Below are 16,808 nucleotides of genomic sequence, written 5' to 3' on the forward strand. Positions count from 1 at the left end.
GTATGCTCCCCAGGGTGTTGAAAAAGTATCGGAAAGTGTGATAGTGTCCTATGACCGTGGATAGTAATGTACGTAGCACCGTGAGCAGGCAATGTGCCTGGATATGAGTGCCATATAAGTGGACAATTACTATTACTATTACTATTAATGCAGGAGATAAGAAAGGAGTCACACCACTTCTTGTAGCAGTTCAGGTGCGGTGGGGTAGTCTAGTGGTTAAAGCGTTGGCTCTTCACGCCGAAGACCTGGGTTCGAATCCCCACATGGGTACAATGAGTGAAGCCCATTTCTGGTGTCCCCCGCTGTGATATTGCTGGAATATTGCTAAAAGCGGCGTAAAACCATACTCAGTCAGTGTAGCAGTTCAGCTTGCCAAACATGAAACTGCTGTTTATCTCGAAGAGAAATGTGCCAGGGGTAATGCAAAAGGTATGAATGGAGTCACTCCACTTCATGTTGCAATTCAGCATGCCAAAATAAAACTGTTGAGTATCTCATAGGGAAACATAATAATTATAATGAAGCTAATGAATTTATTTATATCATTGAATTTTCTGTCCCTTTTGACAGCAACATGATTGACAAGATTCAGGAAAAGCATGCTAAATATGCGGACCCCGCCTTTGAAATGTCTTGCTTGCATCCCAAGTACACTGTCGTCAGGCTCCCCATTGTTGTCGGTGCCCTTGGTTTGGTACCTTCTGATCTCTTGGTGCAGATCAGGAGAGTGCCCGGTTTCTCCACTTGGAGCACAGCCCTTCTGATACTCTGGGTAATGCAGAAGGCTGCAGTGTTGGGGAGTCTACATATTCTCCCGGAAAGTTCTTGGTGGGTTCGACTAGGCAGCGTTTCCTGGGAGTCCCATTCATTTTGCTGGGCTGCGTGTAGAGGGGGCAAGGGCCTGAGCTGATGATGAGTCTTACCAGCCTGACTGTTCCAGGATCACCAAAAACCCTCTCTGCTGCATGTTTCATCTTAATCTGAAAACATAATGATAAAGACAGTCCATTTATACTGCTCATTTATCCTTGCACACTGCATGCTCAAAGGTGCAAATGTAAATGCAGAAGATAGGAATGGGGTCGCAACATTTCATGTAGCAGCTGAGCATGCCAAGTATGAAACTGGAGCATCTCATAGAGAAAGGTGCAAATGCTATTGCAGCGTTGCAAACTCCCGCCTGCCCGACCGTCCGGGACGGTCTGTTTTGCGACCGGACGGTCAGTTTTAAAAAGTTGCACGCCCGATGGTCTGGCTGTTGAATCAGCGTAATTTTGTAATGTATATAATGACTGAAAACATTTAAAAACGTGTTATTGTGACAATAACCTGACATTAAACAGTTCCCTCCTCCTATTTACCTCCTCTATATTTTATCTTAATCCTGAAAATTCTGGACTGGTAACTTTCCAGCCGGTCTGGTAACTTTTGAGAGTTACCAGACCAGTTGTCTGGCCGAAATTTTGGGGAGTTTACAACACTGGCTATTGCAAAAGATATGAAAGGAGTCGTACAACTTCACGTAGCAACTTAGCATGCCATGACATAAGGTTGGTGAAATGTTTCGATTGCTTATTATAGATATTTGCACCATTAAGAAATAATTATGTCATCAGTATATTGTCCTAATTTACGTTCTGTACTAGCAGGATTAAAATCTGCATCCTATAAAGTTGTGTAAATGTTTTGTTATGTGAAGCTAAAGTAAAGCAGCTTTGTAACTTCTTCAAACTTTTAACAAATACATACATTCTGTACACACTTTTTTCTGTATCCACGGGTTTAGCTTGAAAATAATTTTTAAGATTCATGGGGTTGTGTTGTCTTTCTTTCTTGTGGTCCTCCATGCGCTATTCACAGGAGTTATCCCCCCTAATAGAAGGGCAGGAAACCTCATAATTTTTATTTTGGTATACATGCACACGTTTTTTACTTGTTTTCTGAAATGTTTTGTCAAAAGTTGTTTTCTAAGGCTTAGCTTCTTATTTGGTTAGGTTAATGCTCTAAAAATATTTTGTCCTCCTCTTCGGGTACAATAGTAGTGATAGAACCCTTGTCACATCCGTATTTGTTTTAGCAGCATTACAGCTGTATGATTTTTGTAATCAGATCAAGCATCCATGTGATATGATGACAAAGCATGTGTTTACGAATCACTAAGAAATAGTGATGATACCAGATGTTCATGAAAAGATGCTGAACAATAATTATTGATCAGGGTGCAGGCCAAATTAATGTCTCCTCAGGGTTTGTATGGATACTGCTGAGAGAGTGTTGACACTAATTGCGCTTATAGTTGCCCGTTGTGGAGCTTGTCAGCTGCTATCTCCATCAGCTTGTATGCTCTATTTGTTATATTAGTCCACCAGCAAAAAGTGCCTTCAAACCCAGAGATGATCATTACATAATCAGTTGGACTCGGTGGAACTAGGTGTTACTCTTGTCTTATCTGATCCTGGAACAAACCATCCGTCTACCTTCTGGCCGTTTAACCCATTTTTGGAACCGAGGAAGCCTTGTCAGTGGCTCTGAAGTCTTTTAAAGATTTGATAATAGGTCCAGTTGATCAATTTTCGGGACTATTTAAAGGTAGGTGTGTCGCCCATGATCTTCCTCCTCCTCAGACGAGAGTCAGGTTGGAGTGTAAGACACGTACCAGCTGAGGTACACCCTGGACGCAAGGCATGGCCACGACTTTGATCTTAATGACCATGATGACCGCATGGGAATTCATAGTTCGGCAAGTGTTCATCATGTCACGGTCCATAGGATATCGTACGATCCTGTTTGAGATCATTATAGCAAAGACAACGGGATAGGATATAACAGTACACGCACACACCGATATTTTGGTATGGACTACACGGGTAGCTCAAGCCGTATGGAGACCGGGACAGCTATAATCAGTCAGCATATATGAGCAGGTGATATGACAAGCTCCACAGGCTGTACAGGTAGAGATACTGCATGTGAACAGCTGCGTTTGGGTGTAACGTTTTGTTAAGAATTTGCCAATTTTCACTGATTTTTATCATTTCTTGAGCTTACGACAATAATCTTTTCGACTGTATGAATTTGTCTTACAATACATCAGGTCATGTGTAGACAGTATATGTACCTTTAAACAGTATGGAACATTTTTTAAAAAAAATTGTCTTACAATACATCACTTCATGTGTAGACAGTACCTTTAAAGAGTGTGGAATATTTTACAAAATTTAGTTTAGAACAGTTGCCTGAAGTTAGTGGTTATATTTATAATGACACTAGTTAGTCTAAACTTTTGATGGGAAGTATACAACTACTACTAGACTCTCTTCTCACATTTATACAGAGCATTGTACAGATGCTTCAGATTGCAAGGATTCTTATGGATTTAGGAACAGAATCCTCAGACCACAATTCAGCCACATACACATTATCTTACGTGTTGGGTGCACTAGTTGTCCTATTTCTGCCTGATCAAGAGGACTTTGCAATGGAAATTCAATGACCAGATGTTCCTCTATTCAACACCAGAGCTAAATGCAAGTTACCTCTGTCATCCACAGGCCCTCGTGTCTTTGCAAGGATTGAAGATTAAATTTTTGTATTCTTTTTGAGATGACCTCCGACTTGAACTGAAGCATTGTTCTGTGTAGTATTTCGACTCGGGGGGGGGTCATCTCAATTTTTCACATATTTTGTTTTAAATCTTTAATCATCGCAAAGACACGAGGGCCTGTGCTGTCATCCTGCCAGTGTAAGATCATGAAGGATCTGAATGGGTGGTTGTCTTCACTCAAGTATTTTGACCGTTTAGGACGCTCTTCTCTTCAGGAAAGGATTTGTATGTGACTTGTGACTGAGATTTTCCACTCCAATTGCCTTCCCTTGATACAGTATTTGGAGGATATGCAGATAAAATACCTGAACAATTATCAATCAAGGAATTGAGAATCAGTAATTTTGATCAAAGTGTTCGGCTTCTTGACAACATTCGAGGGTCTAAACTGTTGGTTTGTCACAGGAATTTGGAAGATGCTGAATTCAACTAATGAAGCAGATGCTACATATGATCCATCCACTGTTTAGATGGAGATTGCAGGAGATACTTTTCAGATGATCCAAGGCTATCTACACAGCATGGCAAAGGCGTTTTTGATTCTCGGTCCCTACTAGTGAATCTTGCGGGCTAGTTGTCCCCCGCCGCAACGCGGAACGGAGAACTATGTATTCAGCGGCGTCCGTCCGTCCGTACGTCCCGAGTCTTGTTTACGCGATATCTGATGAACTGTTGTACTCAATGTCTTCAAATTTGGTGACAGTCTACATTGGGGGATTACGCAGACACCAGTCGATTTTGGTGACCTTGACCTTAATTTCAAGGTCACCACGACACTTTGACCACTTTTCGAACTCTTGTTAGCGTGATATCTCATGAACTGTTGTACCCAATGTCTTCAAATTTGGTGACAGCCTACATTAGGGGATTATGCAGACAATAGTCTATTTTGGTGACCTTGACCTTACTTTCAAGGTCACCACGACACTGACCACTTTTTAAACTGTTGATAACGTGATATCTCATGCATTGTTGTACCCAGTGTCTTCAAATTTGGTGACAGCCTACATTGGGGGATTACGCAGACACCAGTCTATTTTGGTGACCTTGACCTTATTTTCAAGGTCACCACGACACTTTGCACGTTTTTAACTCTTGTTAACAGGGCATCTCATGGACTGTTGTACCAAATGTCTTAAAATTTGGTGACAGTTTACATTAGGGTATTACACAGACACCAGTTTATTTGGGCGACCTTCAAGGTCACCACGATACTTTGACCGCTTTTTAAAGGCAATATTTCATAAAACATTGCACCCAATGTTTTCAAGTATGTTGACAGCCTACATTGAGTAATTATGCAGACACCAGTCATTTCAGGCATCTTGTATGTGACTAAAAAATAGAAAGTAGTAAATATTGATATTCCATTCTTTAGCGACGGGGGACATTGCCATATCAGTGGCAATATAAAAGGCCTTCAATCAGAGGAAGACAAGAAGTTCCACAGGGCTGTAACATCAACCTCCCCCTACTGCAACTCAGGCTTCAACTGAGTAAGTCCACTGAAGAAGTTTATCTCCGATATTACAGCAGAAACAAATGTAATTCTCTTTCCAAAGGATATAGGAAGGCGTTTGAAGTCAAAAAGGATGGAAAGCTCAGGCCTAAATCTTCTTGACTCTCCAGGGTCAAAACATTTGTAGCACAGACCTCGAGTTTGGCTATAGACAACAATCATGTGAATAAGATGTATTTCATATGAAGGTGTTTCAGTGTCCAGTGAGCGGTCGTTTATCAACCTATCACCTACAATTTGTCAAGAAGACCCTCTTGGTAACACACTTTGTAGGACATTGGTATCAACTCTGGGGGCGATGTTTTGTGCGGTGATGACAGCCACAGACGAGCTTTAGGACAAGAAGGCTGGACAAGTTGGGTCCTTTGGAGTCCCGGACCAGGGTTATTCTTTCTGGTATACCTGGTCCCCAAGGATTCTGAAGAAACCAGTTGTTGGACTTAGTCCATTTGGAACCTCTGACAAAAAAATCTCTGTGAGGGACTCTATGATCTCCATAGACCTGCAAGATGTGTTACTACACATTCAGATCCATCCAGCCTTTCAGATATACCTACGATTTGCTGTCAATGGAAAAGTCTTTCAGTTCAGGGTTCTGTTTGGAAGATTCTCAATACCTGCTGTCTTTCCTTTGGACTTTGGAGTTGCCTGTTCATCTGGAAAAGTCAGAGCTACAACCCAAGAGAGTGCAGAAATATATTGGAGTAATATCTGACACCAACCGAGGCTTAGTTTGTCATCCAGATCCTGAACCCCCAACCCCCTAGGTAGCTTAGTTGATGGTGAGAGGGTAGAAACAATTGTCTTGTGGACTAACTGTGGTGGATAATCATTGAGGTCAACAGACGCTTCTTTGAGATAATTTAGTTCCTCTTGAAGATTAGTAGAACAGATGTTCTTTGCTCTCCTGGTGAGTGTAGATATTATGCCAGTCTTCCCCTGTGGTGGATTGTTGGACTGGTAGTGAATATATTGGTTGGTGTGCATGGCTTGCGGTAAACTGTGGTCTGGAGTGTGTTGTAGGGGTGCGGGACACAAGGACGTCTAGGAAGGGCAATTTGTTGTAGGTTTTGGTGCCATGGCAAATAGACCGATCCAGTCTGTCAATCAAAACTGGCGCATGCGTCAATTTTGGCCAATCAGCAGGCCGGGCGCGCTGTGTGGACTTATTTCCGGGGTCAAACGATGCATCCGAAGCGATGTGCTTCAAATTATGCCATTTACACTCGCTATATTTATTACATATTGCTGCGATTTGATGTGTACCTTAACAAAACCATTACGGTCAAGACAACAAAAATGGAGGCGGATCAAGAAATGCGATAGGCCTGACGATCAGTTAAATGTCTGCACCATCGTTCAGGAAACCTACGTCTGCCTGCTGATGAGAATTTGCACGAATTTGCACATGTGCAAAATCATTACCAATTGATGACAACAAATAGCAGTTTAAGACTTTGCAAGTGTTATAAACACGGACAATTCTTGTAACTACAAAATTGTTTTTGCTTAACGTTTTTAGTCACTACTAGGCATTGAGTTGGTACGCCACAAAGCTCAAAAGAGACAGGCGAGAAAGCCGTCACACAACGTCAACAAAATTTTCATTTCGGTTAGGGTCAACCGAAATGGCAAAACATGTTACATGAAAGAACAATGTGGCGGATATTGTCCTCTTCGCTCTTAGATATTCTTCAATTTGTCACACATTTTAGGATGTTTTAAGTTTCATAAGCACAATCTGAAGGCCTACAGTATCTTGTTAACAGAGCAAAATATTCGAGGAGTAATATTTTTTATTCAAACGGAAATATTGTCAGTGTCAGCAGTTGCCTATCATGCACTATCCAAGTGTCAAAATTAGTTCATATGAGTGCCTATAAAACAATGCTTTAAATATTTCAGATTTTTTATAAAGAATTGCATGGGGACTTTGAACTGAATTACCTTCCTCCAGGTTGATTGAATACGAAAACTATGTGAGAAGAATAGTGACTTTCTGGAGTATTGGACGGAGTGAAATAAAGTGTATATCTTAATTATGAGAACATTATTTGAAGTTTTGTTACCACATAAATAATTCACATATAATGGTACATTTTAGGAGTAATATTACAACTGTAATTTTGATTAATTCACTGGAAATGATATCAAGGTATGTTTTCAGAATCTTGCTTTTTTTAGTAAACGTGGAAGGGTAATAAAATTAATAATAATCTAATCAATAATAGATAATTATTTAATTGATTAACATATCAGATTTTTTAGATTTTAAGGCAGAACTAGGCAAACAAACACCATACATATCAAGGCAGGACAATCACTTGGTATTAACTTAGTTTCTTGGCTCTTGCTTTTAGATGGGGGTTTTTAAATACTACATTTACTAATAAGATAATTCTGAAAGTGATTGCTAGTATCATAACTCATTAAAGTTATTTCAACATCCAGAAAATTTGAAAAAGCAAAGGCTACGTTTTGGTCAAACCCTGGTCAGGCATCATCTAGTCCTGGAACAGAATAACTTACAAAAATCTCAGGTGACTTTTCATGTAACGGAATAAAGATTGAAACATATATTTAACCCATATTTGATGTAATTCTTCTGATAAATCATAAGTTTTTTAGGCGGTTACTACTATTTTAAGACTGAGCCAAAGCTAGTGTTTATTAAGATGGTGGATTTGGACAAATTGTTCAAGGTTTGTTGATGGTTATTTGCAAAATGAGCTTCATATTAAATTGCACACTGGTTTGTAGGAGGTGAACGCTTCAGGACATTTTCATGTCTGTTTTCCTAAACCTTTGTTATGACTTTTACCAAATTTTGAATCAACTTTACTACAATTTTTATGACACCAGTAAGTATCTCAGAAAAGGAAATAGATCAAAATCAGTGTTATGTCCTCTAGGGATATGGTCTCAGATCTAATAAAACAAAGATTATCATCGTTTAATTAAGAAGCAATAATTGTATTGACAGAAGGCTTTGAACATAGGATATATTCTTTGCACCTTATTTACACTAGTGGTTAGCAGTTAAACATATCTGATGAAAAAACAATAGATCTACATTTGTATTTTGTGTAACATTCTATTTCAATGCTAGTTAATTGTTCGAATAACTGTGGATTCTCTGTTCCAAAATTTTGCATCACATGTTTCCTATTTCTGGAAGATGGGTCAGCAAGTGTACAGGTTCAGACTGTATCTTGGATCTTCTTTGTGTTCTGGTGCTGTGACATACCTGTACATAAACGCTGGCAGTTCATGAAGTCCAGTATTGTGGAAGTTTGTATGTAAATTAGGATTCCACAGGAAAGTACATATAGAAAAATTAAATGGAAATGATGATTAAAAAAAATGATTTCCTTATATTCAGTGTCATTTTATCATGGTGTACAGATTTTGAAGAGAGACACTTTACTGAGAGTTGCTGCAGATCAGCTGTTGAATATTTGCTTCTGGGTATGTCCAGATACGTCCATGGAAACATATTGTTTACAAGCCCAATTACCTTTTCCAGATTTCCAAATAAGATCAAATAGGTTATGCTGTGGTTGATTTGTTTACATTAATTGCACAGACAAATAAGGTGCATGAAGTAGTAGACGGGAAATATTTTCTGCTTTTTATTTACCATTCTCTTAATTCATTAAAAGATAGAAACCCATGTTTTCAGATTATTGAACTAAATTTCCTTTTGGCATAATTTTGTAATAAATTACCTAAGTTACAGTTTTGCCTTATGTTATTCATCTCGTGTTGTGACAATGATTTAGCACATTTACCAAATGGGACAAGCACTCGGGTGAGGTGTTGAGCAGTATTATAGAAGACGGTGTCACAGGAACAGCTCAAGAGGCGAGTTTTGACAGGGTTCTGGTGAATTTTCATTGTTGCTCTGGCATACGGAGGTTGGGGATGTGATACTGAGAGTTGTCGATGTAAGTCCACAGATAGTTCATAGTTTTTTACAGAGAGTCTTAAGGCTCAGTGACCATTGACATTGGCATCCTGGGTCTAGATTTTCGAATCTCTCTTAGCACTAAGATAGTCGTAAGTTAATGTTAATGTATGGCACTTACGACTATCTTAGCGTTAAGAGAGCTTCGAAAATCTAGGCCCTGCAAGATATAACGTGGAACCATACTAGTATGCCTTGCAAATGGGACAACCAAAGGTTTGGGTATGTTGTCCAGATAGTACTGTCTAGTGGTCCTTCTTTGCACAATATGGATTGGGGTAACTCATTTTCTGGTAGACTGATGCTCATTTTAAGCAATTTGAGGTTTTGTTTCAGCTCAACAGAAACAGATACGGATCGGCAAGAAGAGGAATACAGGTGTTGCCTACGTGGATGACTTACCCACAATGTTTATATAGAGAGTATCAATGAGAAGGCCTTTATCAAATCATCCCATTTTTCTTCCCATCCGCAACCTGCAAAGGAAAACCCTGGTCCACATTTTTATTTTTTCCCGTTACCATGGCAACAAATTTGTGTTTGACGCTGTTCATAGTAGTCTCCATGTCCGAACCATTCTCAAAACTTTGCACTCACATTGATCAAGTTGTCAACTGGTGCCTTTTAATATTTAGGGTTTTGAGTATTTTATTTTTCCTGTTTATTTTTCCAGGAGCTTCGTAACATATTATATCATGAGTCATTTACCATTTCTGACATCTACTTGGTCATCTAACACAATTAAACCTGACATACAAAAAGAATACAAATTACCTTATCCCTATTCCTTTGTTCAGTAGCTCAATAGCCTGTATACAGACAGATGGATACATACACTCTGATGACGTTGGACGTATGACCTATTACCTCTATCAAATTTGTTGGAGACTTGGGCATTTGCCATCTCCCTACATTCAATGTTTTTACCATGGTAGGTTGAACAATTCTTCATTGCAGGTATATTGTTATTCTGTGATTAATATTTAGGTTTTATCGATGCAATGTAAATGTCTTTGATCTAACATCGAGTAAACCAGTCACATTTGAATTAGCTCTTGTGTTGTGATTTCAATAACCTTACATTGGCGGCAGTGATGGGATCAAAGTATTGACATATGATAAAAGGTTAACAAATAATTATTTTTTATATGACAGCGGTCTGTAAATAATCAGGCCGGCGTCATATAAAAAAATCAAGTCTAGTCAAGACAACCCAGTGATTGACATCAAGAGCATCGATCTATGCAATTTGGATATGACATGCATCAACCAAGCCAGCGAGCCTGACCAACCGATCCCATTGGTCGCCTCTTATGACAAGCATGGGTTACTGAAGGCCAATTTTAACGCAGGTCTTTTCGGGGAAGCAAATATGAAACAGAACATGAGGAGACAACCAACTGGTGTGAAGAAGCAAATAAAATGACTAGAACTCTGATGAAGATTAAGTGAGTGAGTGAGTTTACTTTTAGGCCTCTTTTGGCCATATTCTATGTTTCAGAATAGAACGTTGGAGAATAGTCCATGTTGCCGAAGACCACGTCGTACAGTTGCCAGACTGATTACATCTCGTCCCCCTCGAATGCCTGAAGCTGTACCAGCGGCATGCAGAAATCGGTTATATACAGACAAACTTTATGGATAAACAACTTTTTTATTCGGTAGATGCGACGTTTCGATACAGATTCTTGTATCGTTGTCAAGCAAGTATGAGTAAGGTAGATAACAGGGGTTCACTCCCAAAAGACTGACTTCCCAACAGACAGACTCAATGAGTACACTAATAAGCTGAGCCATGCTGTCCATCCCTATTTAATTAATGAGCTGACCCAGAGTAACTACAGAGTATAGCAACAACACACTCCTGTCTCTCCTAGTTTACTAGTGAATACTGGGTAGTAGATAACTGACTTGTTAGAGTTAAGAATTTTCTATTGCACATTACGTACATAGTTAATTACTCTGAAACCCTTGATAATCTTGTAAAGTCATAAATCGTGTGTCTCATAAAGGGTTTCATGCCGTTTTTTTATAATAAATTGTTCTGATTGTGTTTACCTCCCACTATTGTCTTCTTCTGAAAATAAATGTTCTGTACAGACTCTGTGAGTTACACATTGTGAATGGGGCTATGTACTATCTATTTGTATGTGTTCTATGTCGAGAGGTAATGATATTGTGACTTGCAATCACTTGCAGGTACTCATTAAAGATGTTATATAGACATGCTTTAAGAATGTGAAAACTGGGGAACTGTACATGACGCACACATCTGAGATATTAAAGAAATCATCTTGTCTTGTGACTTGTTCATGTGGGAGACTTTAAATTACCTGATGCACGCCAGTAATTGGCCAAGTAAATGTTTACCGTACATACCAAACAACAACTTACTGCCTTATCCTGAATAAACGCAAAATGATAGGAATTTTTCGTTATTGTTACATATGACATAATTCGTTGTGAATATTTTCTTCGAGGGTTGTTCATCGTGATGTTTTACCCATTTTTATTATAAAAATGACTTTCATTGCAAATTATGATAAAAAATTATGTCTATGCTCTTGATAGATTTTGAATAAAGTTGCAAGATGATATTATGTGTTGATTAGGAAAATTATAGTCTTTAATACAACAAACTAAAGCTATAATTACCATTTATCTTATTATAACACAAATCATTGCAAAGACTCAGTGACAAAGCTCAATGACTGTCACAAATCATAACGTTTCTGTCGCAAAATCACAAAGACTCTCACTGTAACCAAGTTCCCTAACCTAGTTAATTCCTAATGTATTTTTTATCTTGGCACCTACCATTATCATCAAGGGTACAGCTTAATTAAACCTTATGCAACCAACCACAACATGTGTTGTTTTAAGCGGTCTGTCTTTTGGGAGGTCTGTCTTATGGGAAGATACCACAACAGGGGACTATACAGTAAATAATTAACTAAAACAACAAGGACGTGATGTACAGTAACAATGTGATGACGGATTATATGTAGAAGCCAGTGACAAGGGATATAAGTAGAAGCCAAGGGGGTTTACGGGTGATTGTCCAAGTAATACAGATTCAGATTCTTTATTTACCTTTGTCTTTACAGACAACCATTAGTGCTAACAAACACGAGAGTTGGTACGGGTGGATGACTGGACATTGATTATAATGGAGAATGAACAGAAAATTAACAAATTATTTAGCATCATTTCGTTTCTAAGACAACAGGCTTTATACAAATATTTACCTAAATTACATAACTGTTTTACATTTCTAACACTTAAAAGTTGAATAAGTTTATGCATTGACGGACATCTGTAGTAATATGGTTTTATATATAATTTTTTATAATCATTATAATATGGACATAATAATATAAAATGGAACTCGTCTTCAATATCGTCTTCATAAAAAAAACATTTTCTTTCTGTTATTTCAACATTACTGTATCTGCCAGTTTCTATAGCTAGATTATGAGAACTTAGTCGGAATTTAGATAAATATTTCCTAAAGAGTGCGGGATAGCTTTACATAGGTAATATTGCAGTGTACAATTATCAATAATATTTCTATAAATTACACATTTTGATGAATTAGATAAATTACTAAAAATCTCTTGAGACGCTTGATCTAAGATTCGCTGCTTTACAACAGGCAGGTATGCAGGACATATCTCTTGTCTAAGCCATAATTCATTGACACCAATGCTAGATAAAATATTCTTCACCTGATACGCCCAGTTATTAACACCACGGGTCTCCACTTCCTCATATAAACATTTCATAACAATTTCGAAGAATAAGATTATTTGTGTGAAGCAACTTACACCAATACTTTATTATATTAAACTGTCTCAGATATATGAGAGGAAAACGACCTAATTCTGCATAAACCATAGAATTACATGTACATTTTTTAACTCCTAACAATCTTTTACAAAAATCTAAGTGTAATCTTTCTATATTAACTGCTTGATAGGAACCCCAGACCTCCGATGCGTATCCTAATATATTGTCAACATAACAATCAAAAACGGACACAGGAGATTCAGGATTAAGAGAGAGTGACCTTACATTATTATAGAGTGAAAAGAGGGCCTTTCTATCTTGATCTGCAAGCTGGATCTGAGCAATTGTAAACGTATTATTGATCGATGCTCATGCTGTTGATCACTGGATTGTTGGTCTAGACTCGATTATTTACAGACCGCCGCCATATCAATATTGCTGAGTGCGGCGTAAATTAAACTCACTCAGTCCCCATTACCCAATCAGAGTAATTCAACAATGAATCTAACTGCTTTTGTAAACCTTCTACTGATTCAGAAAGTAAGACAAGGTCGTCTGCATACATTAACAGAAAAATACTTAGAGCTTTACATTTATAAGGAATACAATTATCTTCTAGAAAGGAAGTCTCAAAATCACTGAGATAAAAGGAAAATAGAATGGGAGGCAAAACTTCGCCTTGCATTAAACTTATTCGAATTATTCAATGAAAGCTAACACCTGACATCAATTTTCCAAATACAACTACTTTGACAAATTTTCCATTTACACATAACCTTGACATCTTATAGCATAGCTTACATCTGTCAAATTCACGCTTAAAATCAACGACAGCACAATACATACGTATATCATTGTTAAGGCTCTTACCAATTAATGAGTGAGTGAGTTTAGTTTTACGCCGCACTCGGCAATATTCCAGCTATATGGCGGCGGTCTACCAATTAATGAATGAAGAGAGAATATAGCATCAACAGTACTAAGATGAGGGCGAAAACCAAACCGAGAATCTGGAATAATATTATAATATGCAGATCAATCCAAAAGCCTTTGGTTCAGAATTCTAGAAAGCTTTAAAACAGCTGATAATACTTATCCCTCGATAATTACTTGGATTTTTTCTATCCACTTTCTGAAAAACTGGTATAATAACTGCAGAGGCCCAGCTTTGGGGAAAACCTGTAGATCAAGTTACAATTATATATTCTGTATAGGGAAGGCATTAAATATACATCAAATTCAATAAAATATTCATGTAATATACAATCGGGGCCGTGTGTATCACGCTTTAGACAGTTAATATACAATCTGTGGTTAGTCACCTGCAAGATCTGGGTTTCAAACACATATATAATCAGAGTCACCTGCAAGATCTTTGAAATAAGAATGAAACACAGACAATGGAACGTCAATACTAGTCTTTGTATGTTTACTGAATTTAGCATGAAATTGTTTTGGATTAGTTTTTTCTCAGATGATCAAGTCTATTCCTTCCGATCTTAAATACAACCAGCTACGGTTGGTTGATGAGTTCATCGTACGCAGAGGGGATGAAGTAACCTTGGTCTTTATTGATCAGGGGTCGGTGCCGTTTGATGCGGATGGCTTCGGTTAATTTCCGTTTGGTGAAGTCAGGTTGGTTGGCTGCCAGTATTGTGTACTCTGTCCAGTTGATTTGATGATTGGGGTTGTTCTGTATATGTTCAGAGATAGCTGATTTCTTGTCCAATTTGTTTGTAGACACCTGGTGTTCTTTAACTCTGGTGTTGATTGGATTTACTGTATATATAGTCCCCTGTTATCTACCTTACTCATACTCGCTTGACAACGATACAAGAATCTGTATCGAAAACGTCGCATATACTGAATAAAGAAGTTGTTTATCCACAAAGTTTGTCTGTATATTACTCTCCAGCTTTTAAACAATGCCACTCAAAGAAGAAATCGGTTACTAGGGCAGAACAATATGGCGATCCTGTCTGGGGATTGTCACACGTGGCTGTCCAGGACATGGACGATCACTGCTGCTGAGGGTCTGCTGCTGACGTTGGGACAATCTAACAATAGTGGAATAGAGCCAAGTGAATCTCTGAGCCACCTTGCGTGTTGACATTCCAACCTACTGCTGTCTCGCTCCTGAGCTGATAGCATGACATCGCAGCGGCGTCACTTGACATTGGAATGGTGAATTACAGTTAGCAAGCAAAGGGTGTCCTGTTAAACCGACGTGATCGGTATAAACAGGATGAAACAAGTCACAAAGCACGTGCATTCCGTGTAATTAAGGTTAAAGACCGTCTCCATTGTCGTGTTGTGGTGCACCCGTAAAAACAGTAACACGTGTAACATACGTGTTTCCCTTTACACCTTTTTCACCATACGTTCCTAAAATTCGTATTTCCAGTCATGAGCAACATTGATGAAAATATATGGGTGATGCGTTTCTAAAGGATGGGTTTCATGCAGGTGGACCTGTTCCACTGGCTCAGAAGCCACAAATCAGGATGTTAGCGGAGCGGCGGGAATTCATTAAAGTTCATGCATTTCAACAAAAAAGCTGGATTATGAAAAACATTCTAAGGTCCGGGAAGCAGACTGAAACAGGGGGCAAATAGCTGGATGATGGATACCCACCTTCTGATCAACTTACAAACAAATCTCCTGAATACTGCATGAAAATGAAACAAGTCTTCCAATACTCATGATGTATCTCGAAAAGACTGTTTGTGGTACCATTGTCTGTATTGAAGCTAATAATTATGTGTGTTCACAGCCCCGTGACCCCTGGGAATAGGGTGGTGGGGTAGCCTAGTGGTTAAAGTGTTCACTTGTCACCCTGAAGACCCGGGTTCGATCCCCCACATATATGTGTGAAGTCCATTTCTGGTGTCCTTCGCCGTGATATTGCTGGAATATTTCTAAAAGCGGCGTAAAACTAAACTCATTCACTCACTTGGGAGTAAGAAAAACTAGACACGCATGCTAGCGTTAGAGCAGGAAACGCTTGCTCTTTTCTCAAACATCTCATCACAGATTTTCAGTGATTCAGTGATTTGGCACCAATTTTAATACCATTTAGCCCCTTTGTGACCAGTCGGATCTGTTTTTCGGCAAACAGTCGTGACTGATTATTATCTAGGGTTTTTGGTGCATCACTCCGCTGAGTCATTTTAATAACATATATCCTAACCCGTATCGTCAAATTCTCCTGTAGAACTCACCAAAAGCGTACACAATAGCTGTGACAAAGGAACATAATTAAACCGTCATGCCAACAATGTTTTTAGACTGTCATTAAATCGCAGAATTGAAGTAAAAAGGTATATCTACAAACAAACTTTATCGTAGAAACCAACAGGATCCCAGAACCAAGCAAAGCATAATTTCCTGGAGGTTCGAACCCCCTGAACCTCCCACTGGCTCCGCCAACGCCACAAAAATTCTTCAATGTGGTCTTAAGTCATTTTCAAAAGGGGGGTTCGAGCACACACACACACACCCTGCACGCACGCGCACACACACACACACACACACACACACACACGATCGCTGTAGAAATGCTCTGGTGATACATGAACCTAAGAATTGTTTTTGTTTGTATTACGTAAAACTACTTTTGGTTTTGTATATCTTTCAAATGTGTTATATTAATCAGATCGCTTAAATGCTCTAGAACCTATATGGAAGATGTCGCTTATTTATTTTGTTGTATGCAGAACATAGAAGCACCAACTGATATATGTCCAACCAACCCTATAATGTGAGACGACTACTACTGAAGTTCATCTCTATCTTGCCAAACTGAATGGGAAGCGAACGGTCACGTATATTTGATATTAATGCATTTGTATGAAACAAGTCTTACTGAATACACGAAAGTCATAGTAAGCTTTTACGTCGCTTTTAGCATGATTGCAATAAAATAACAT

General features: G+C 38.6%; 1 long non-coding RNA gene across 1 annotated transcript; it reads left to right on the forward strand.

Moving 5' to 3' along the window:
• Positions 1 to 143: 143 nt before the first annotated feature.
• Positions 144 to 540, forward strand: LOC124269806. The gene is made up of 2 exons (XR_006896616.1): positions 144 to 194; positions 369 to 540. It is a non-coding gene; the product is annotated as an uncharacterized LOC124269806 (long non-coding RNA).
• The last annotated feature ends 16,268 nt before the right edge of the window (positions 541 to 16,808 follow it).

The sequence above is a fragment of the Haliotis rubra genome, unplaced genomic scaffold, assembly GCF_003918875.1.
Source record: "Haliotis rubra isolate DU_JTF1 unplaced genomic scaffold, ASM391887v1 Scf1476, whole genome shotgun sequence".
NCBI lineage: Eukaryota > Metazoa > Mollusca > Gastropoda > Lepetellida > Haliotidae > Haliotis > Haliotis rubra.